The sequence below is a fragment of the Perca fluviatilis genome, chromosome 23 (genome assembly GCF_010015445.1).
Source record: "Perca fluviatilis chromosome 23, GENO_Pfluv_1.0, whole genome shotgun sequence".
Lineage (NCBI taxonomy): Eukaryota > Metazoa > Chordata > Actinopteri > Perciformes > Percidae > Perca > Perca fluviatilis.
This window is the reverse complement of record NC_053134.1, coordinates 23,116,422-23,124,545: the sequence shown is the minus strand read 5'-3', so window position 1 is coordinate 23,124,545 and position 8,124 is coordinate 23,116,422.

Genomic DNA, 8,124 nt, shown 5'->3' with positions numbered 1-8,124 from the left:
AATCACATGCAAAAATGTCTTCTGATGTTCAACAACACCCACTGATTCAGCCTGGTTTCTTCACCTAAAGAACATTTCTAATTTTATTTATTTTAACGTCTATAGATTGTAGTGTTTTGTAGCTAATCATTTAAAGCAACAACTCAGCACATCTTCTAGATGTAAAAAAGTGTCCTGACTGACCTAGCAGCCCTTGAGTGACTGAACTTACAGCTCTGAAAGGGGTATTTTAAATGTTACTGTGATGATCGGGAAGTTTAAAAAAATAAAATCAATATATCAAATACACGGTCTAATTCCCATTAAAATATGAACATTAAATGAAGGTTATAATATGTCATGACTTAATATTTATAACAACAAATTGATGGAGGCGAAAGTCTAACAAAACCTCTGATTCACAGCAGACATGTTTACTTGTCGCAGTCAATTGTAATATAAGTTCAAATTTCATGACGTTACTACACAACGGTTTTAACCTAACGTTACGTACTGTTGTTATGAGTGCAATGGGAATCTAGTCCATCACTCTAAATTGAGAAATTATCTTGACCAATTTGAAAACATCAAAACGTTACTAATTAGCAAAAGGCTAACTACAGTAAGCAAAAGAATATCGCTAGTTTAAAAGCAGATATCTGCAATAGTTAATGTTTTAGAATCATACAATGTCAATGAAATGAAGAGTTAAGAAGTCAAACTGTGTGTGCATCACTTACAAGTGTCTGCCGGAAACACTTCCGTTGTGTTGTGAGCTATTTGCGTGTGTTTTCTTATTGTTGCGTGGTGTGGTTTATTTGCGTGCGTTTTCTTAAGTTGCAGTGCAGTTCCCTCTCAGGGCCACCGTATTAATTTAAAGCGCTGTGCTGCTACTGCGCCCCAAAATCAATATCCATTCTCGCCATGAAAGTTTTTTAAGCTTAACGTTACGGTTCTTCAGGGCTGCTACAACAAGCTAACTGTTGCGTTTGCTAACACGAGTAACATTAGCTACCTACTGCTAGCTGGATTCAAAAAGGGAAACTTAAATCTGAAAAATTTAAATTTGGTCTCTGTTGTTATAATTTTTTTTTTAATATGCTACTTTATGAATCTCACTTTACAGCCAGACTGTAAAAACAAAAACAAAAGTTTACTGCCAGTTAATGTTACTCACACACCAAATTATTATTGGACCAATGTGATGTCAATCTTGTATCCTGGTTGTTGATTGGTTAGGGAGGAAATCCTCCCTTGGTGCATCATAATAGGTGTTTTAGCCAATAACAGAGGAGCATGAAAAAAATACAGTACATTACATTAATATAGGAGATCCCGCCCTACAATCGTCTAGAGGAGGACAGCAGAGTTCTTCCTCCCCTGCCTCCAATGGCCCCAAGCCCTTTTCCCTCTCACCTGTCAGGCATCAGTACAGCTAAGATGAGTAGACACATGGCCCAATAAATTGCACAGAAAGGAATTGGCAAAGAAAAGAAAACCAAGAAAGCCTATGACTCAATGCCGCACTCATGGATACTGGAATGCTTGGAACTGTGTAACGTCAACAGGACACTAAGAACTTTCATTAAGAAATCAATGGGGCTGTGGAAGACGACTATAGAGGCCAACTCAAAGTTGTCAAATGACATCGGAAAGTCGTTCGGATTAGATAAATGTGGTCAGATTGTATCAAAGAGAGGTAAGATGGACGGAAACCATAAGGAGGCTGCAAAGCAGTCAGCAACAGCAAAGTACCCACACAGGGTAAGGCAGGTCCTGAAGAGCCAGCTGAATGGCAAGAAAAAGGTCCGAGCCATCCACACATATGCACTGCCAGTCGTTAGATGCAGCTGATATATTAACCTGGCCAAAGGAAGAGAAAGAAGTCACTGATATCAAGACAAGAAAGCTCCTCACAATGCATGGATGGTTTCATCCTAAATCCAGCACCCTGAGACTATATGCCAAGCGGCCCGAGGGTGGCCAAGGACTTGAGCGTCAGAGCCACTATCCAGGATGAAACAACAAAGATCCAGGAGTACATCAGGATTGTTTATTTTGTTGAGAAACATCAAGTTCATCCACATCCAAATCAAAATCACAACTGTCCTTGTAGATTTTTGCACCAGCTGGAGGATTGGTGATGGCGTCACTATTGTAAAGGAAACATTTACATGCAAACTCAGAACTTACACTACCGGTCAAAAGTTTTAGAACACCCCAATTGTTTTTGTTTTTTATTGAAATTTTAGCAGTTCAAGTCCAATGAATAGCTTGAAAAGGTACAAAGGTAAGTGGTGAACTGCCTGAGGTTAAAAAAAAAAGTAAGGTTACCCAAAACTGAAAAATAATGTACATTTCAGAATTTTACAAAAAGGCCTTTTTCAGGGAACAAGAAATGGGTTAACAACGTAAAGCTGTTCTGCAGCAATGGAGGTTGATCAAGCTTTGAAAGTCGGTGCTACCAATTCCCACAGGTGTTCCAACTTGTCTCTGTTTGTATAAAAGCATTGTTGGAACACGCTGTGGTACCGTACCCTCGTGAGCATTATTTGAACAGTATTGTACTGCAGAAAGTAGCACGTTGCTATAAAAATGGCGGGAAAAAGGCAATTAACAATGGAAGAGAGACGGGCCATTATAACACTTAAGAATGTTGGTCTTTCCTACAGAGAAATTGCAAAGAAAGTCAGCGAGTACAGTATTGTTGGCCATCAAAAGGCACTTAGAAACTGGGGGAAACTCTGACAGGAAGAGGTTTGGCAGACCCAAAGCCACAACAGAATCAGAAGACAAGTTTCTGAGAGTCAACAGCTTGCGTGATAGGCGGCTCACAGGACAACAGCTTCAAGCACAGCTTAATAGTGGTCGTAATAAGCAAGTCTCAGTTTCAACTGTAAAGAGAAGACTTCGAGCTGCAGGTTTGATAGGTAGAGTTGCAGCAAGAAAGCCATTGTTAAGACGTCAGAATAAGAAAAAGAGGCTTGCCTGGGCCAAGAAACACTGCCAATGGGCTACTGAAGACTGGAGAAGGTGCTATGGACTGATGAATCAAAGTTTGAAATCTTCGGTTCATCACGCAGGATTTTTGTACGCTGTCGAGTAGGCGAAAGGATGGTTCCTCAGCGTGTGACATCACCTGTCTAACATGGAGGAGGAAGCGTGATGGTCTGGGGCTGTTTTGGTACATTTTGGTTTATAAATTGATTCCATGATTTCTTTTTTAACTTAAATTGTTCATTTGTTCTATTCTTTCATTTCAGAGTACAATAAGACATTGAACTGCATGAATTTCAATAAAAACCTGGAAAAATTGGGGTGTTCTAAAACTTTTGACCGGTAGCATATAGGTCGTCGTATGTGCAGTTTGTACTCAACATTCAGAACATCAATATAGCAGCAAATATTTGCAATGTAAAGATATAGTGGAGTAATGTTGTCCTGAGCAAAGAATAAAGTCACACTGCCTCTGTGTGTGTTGCAATCCAAACTACTCTTCTTCTCTGTTCTTTGTGGGCCGTGGAAAAACATCTGTATTTCTCTAGTTGTGGAATGGTCTGTGAGAGTCATGTGGAGGCAAACCCAGCCCGCTGGTTTTTCAGTATTTGGAGTACAGCCTCTTATTTCAATGTATTACAATTTGGATGGTTTCTGTAGTTTGGCCACCATTCCTCTTGGTAATAATAACAATGTACTCACCAAGTTAATTGATTTTTCGCTAAGCTCAGCTCACGTTAGTTACTGTTGCTACGTCTGTTGAGCTTTCCATTCTTAAATGACACTTTACAGGGTTTACAGTGATAACAGTGGCAGATTTACCACTCATAATGCATTTTTCAAATAACTGATTTCAGACAGGTAGACAAAAGCTTCTCATTTCTAGCTGGCAAATGTCGATTATGCTATTTGAAACGGTTGCTTACAGATTTTATCAGCTGTAGCTTGCTAGCTAATGCTAACTCAATGCTGTCAGTTTGAAAACATTGTCTCTGCATGACTGGTTCAGATGTTTACAACCTGTCTGATCATGGGACTGCTCCGATTTCTTCATTGTGACAATGTTGACATGTTCCCACCTCTTAACACATGTTATAGAACGATGATATACCCAGTGGAAATGATGGGTGCAGCCATCTGGGCTGTCGGAGGGTGGATCCTGTTTTCTTTGCTTGTCAGTGGTCAGTGAGGAGAAACCGATAAAGCCCACTAGTGTAAAAAGCTGGGAAGCGAGGCGATCCCTGTCGTCAAAAAACTCCACAGTGGACACCATCCATAAACCGTCTGTTTGAACACTGCCTTGTGCTAACAAGGATGTTTAATGATAATTATTTATGTTCTTACAATGTAGTGACTAAGTAAACAGTCTTTTCCAGATATTAGATAAAACACACACACACACACACACACACACACACTTCTGTTAACCTACAGAGAACTGCTGCTGTCATCTTGTGTATCAGAGAATGAAACAATAACGCTATAAGATAAATAATAAATATATACAGACGTGCTCAAATTTGTTGGTACCCTTACAGCTCATTGAAATAATGCTTCATTCCTCCTGAAAAGTGATGAAACTGAAAGCTATTTTATCATGTATACTTGTATGCCTTTGGTATGTCATAGAATAAAGCAAAGAAGCTGTGAAAAGATATGAATTATTGCTTATTCTACAAAGATATTCTAAAATGGCCTGGACACATTTGTTGGTACCCCTTAGAAAAGATAATAAATAACTGGATTATAGTGATATTTCAAACTAATTAGTTTCTTTAATTAGTATCACACATGTCTCCAATCTTGTAATCATCAACAATAGTCATTCAGCCTATTTAAAAAGTAGTCACTGTACTGTTTGGTATCATTGTGTGCACCACACTGAACATGGACCAGAGAAAGCAAAGGAGAGAGTTGTCTGAGGAGATCAGAAAGAAAATAATAGACAAGCATGGTAAAGGTAAAGGCTACAAGACCATCTCCAAGCAGCTTGATGTTCCTGTGACAACAGTTGCAAATATTATTAAGAAGTTTAAGGTCCATGGAACTGTAGCCAACCTCCGTGGGCGCGGCCGTAAGAGGAAAATCGACCCCAGATTGAACAGAAGGATATGATAGAAAAAGAACCAAGGATAACTGCCAAAGAGATGCAAGCTGAACTCCAAGGTGAAGGTACGTCAGTTTCTGATCGCACCATCCGTCGCTTTTTGAGCGAAAGTGGGCTCCATGGAAGAAGACCCAGGAGGACTCCACTTTTGAAAGAAAAACATAAAAAAGCCAGACTGGAATTTGCTAAAATGCATATTGACAAGCCACAATCCTTCTGGGAGAATGTCCTTTGGACAGATGAGTCAAAACTGGAGCTTTTTGGCAAGTCACATCAGCTCTATGTTCACAGACGAAAAAATGAAGCTTTCAAAGAAAAGAACACCATACCTAGAGTGAAACATGGAGGAGGCTCGGTTATGATTTGGGGCTGCTTTGCTGCGCCTGGCACAGGGTGCCTTGAATCTGTGCAGGGCACAATGAAATCTCAAAACTATCAAGGCATTCTGGAGCGAAACGTACTGCCCAGTGTCAAACAGCTCGGTCTCAGTCGCAGATCATGGGTCCTCCAACAGGATAATGACCCAAAACACACAGCTAAAAGCACTCAAGAATGGATAAGAACAAAACATTGGACTATTCTGAAGTGGCCTTCTATGAGTTCTGATCTGAATCCTATCCTAACAAACCCTAACATCTATAGAAAGAGCTGAAACTTGCAGTCTGGAGAAGGCACCCATCAAACCTGAGACAGCTGGAGCAGTTTGCTCAGGAAGAGTGGGCCAAACTACCTGTTAACAGGTGCAGAAGTCTTATTGAGAGCTACAGAAAACGTTTGATTGCAGTGATTGCCTCTAAAGGTTGTGCAACAAAATATTAGGTTAGCGGTCCCATCATTTTTGTCCATGCCATTTTCATTTGTTTTCTTATTTACAATATTATGTTGAATAAAAAATCAAAAGCAAAGTCTGATTTCTATTAAATATGTAATAAACAATGGTGGATGCCAATTACTTTTGTCAGTTTCAAGTTATTTCAGAGAAAATTGTGCATTCTTCATTTTTTGTGGAGAAGTACCAACAAATTTGAGCACGTCTGTAAGGCTATCACACGATGACTCTAGTGTGTGCCCTAATAAAACGAGTAATTGTGGCTGCTGCAGCTCGTGCAGTTACCGTGAAATGTCACTACTTCAAAGTTAGCTGCCGCTGCCACAAATTTAGCTTGCCTGCTGGCTGTTTTCATCCTGGAGGAGACACGTTAACTAGCGGCAGCGGCTAGAGGCTACTATAACAAACCAAATGTGCATGCATGCATTCTCATTCACTTCAAAAGCCCACTTAACGGCACTTCAACTTCCAACTTTCTCTCGCTCTTGCTGGCCACCGACGGACTCACTTGTGTCAATAACCCTGGTCATTAGTGATATGAAGGTTTAGGTCGTTTTATCTAGCTAATTATTATTGTTAAATATTCTTCTTAAACGGACCACTTGTTGGCCATTGTCAAATAAAAAATATGGACAAAAAATAGGGCACTTTGAGGGCAAAAGGTGCAGGCGATGGGTGCTCAAGCACCTCTGCGTGCATGTGCCTGTAGGGTGACTAGAAAAGACACAGGAAGGATCAGATCTGGGCCAGGATACATTCTTTTACCATCCACACCCTTTTAAGTTCATTAAGTTAAAACTCTGAACAAACAAAATCCCCTAACCACTACCGAGATGCCCTTGAGCATGGCACAACCCACCAACTGCTCTGGGCGCCATGAGGCAGCCCCCTCGCTTTGACATCCCTGCATACATTACTGAATGCGTACAGGTCCCGTTTGTGCATGTGTGTAAATAAAGTTTGGTCCTAAAGCTAAAACCCTTTTCAGACATGGAATATGTTACATCGCTTCCTTCATCTTTCTGTTGTCACAAACTGTGAGAGAGATTTATGTAAAAAACACAAAACAAGCATTGGAGTGGGTTTATCAGCAATAAAGGCAGTGTATGTATGTGTTGGGGCTTTTTGTTGCTTTGGTTATAGCTTTGTTAGTCAGGACACTTTTAATAGTAGGTCCAAGGTTTGTAGAGTAAGTGAGTGATATTCCAACTGCTGTGTGACAGGGAGTGGCACTGCTGAAAATGTGGAAAGTTAAACTGTAAAATGTTTTATGTTCTGTCACAGGCTGCATCAATGAGTTCAATAAAACGATATATAGATGTTTTATTGAATCATCTTTTTTCCTGATCTGCTGGTTTGGGAATCTTAGGTGAAACCAAGTTACAGAGAGTTGTGAACACCTGCTCTAATATTAAAGGTGGACAATAAAGATGTATTCAATTGAAGTTATTCTAGCATTGAAGCCTTATTTAATGGCGGAGTAAACGATTTCTGTCGTGACTTTTACGTTTCAGTGACTCTAGCATTTATTCTGACATGAGACCAGCATTAAAGTGCCGTCAGATTCACATAACAAGGTGCATGTCTAAACCTTTATTCTCTGCTAAAATGGCTGGAAGCTTGCTGCTTTATTTATTTTTTAGAATTCGATAGATAGTGCTCGTGTTAACATTATATTGCCAGTGGAGCTTTGGCAGATGTCAGTAAGATATGAGGCTGCAGCTTCGACAGACAGACAGTTTAGTCGTGTGTGCTTTGCAGGGAAGTGTTGATAATACATGATGTTGCTGCGGTGCTGTGATGTGGACGACAAGATATAAAAGGAGACAACAGTATAACAACAGTGCAGAGTTTACCTGAGGTGGTCTGAGTGCATATGGCTGATGTAGATGAGATCTGCTGCACACAGTCTGTCCAGGGAGTCTGCTGGAGGCTCATGGAGAAGCCACCAGCCTCTGGAACAACCTCCCTTGTTATAAGTTCCATCTGTAATACTTTTGGCAAGCAATCATAAATGTCAACAACCCAGCCCTCTAATAAACATTTCTCAATCAAACAGATGGTACATATTCTTATTACATTACATGTACAAACAATTGTTTTTTGTCTTTGATAAAATTGATTTTATATTTTATTAGCAGCTGTGCCTTTAAAAGAAACAAAGCCAAAACAAAGGTTTTGGCTCATTAGTGTTTAAGAAGACGAGGCATCA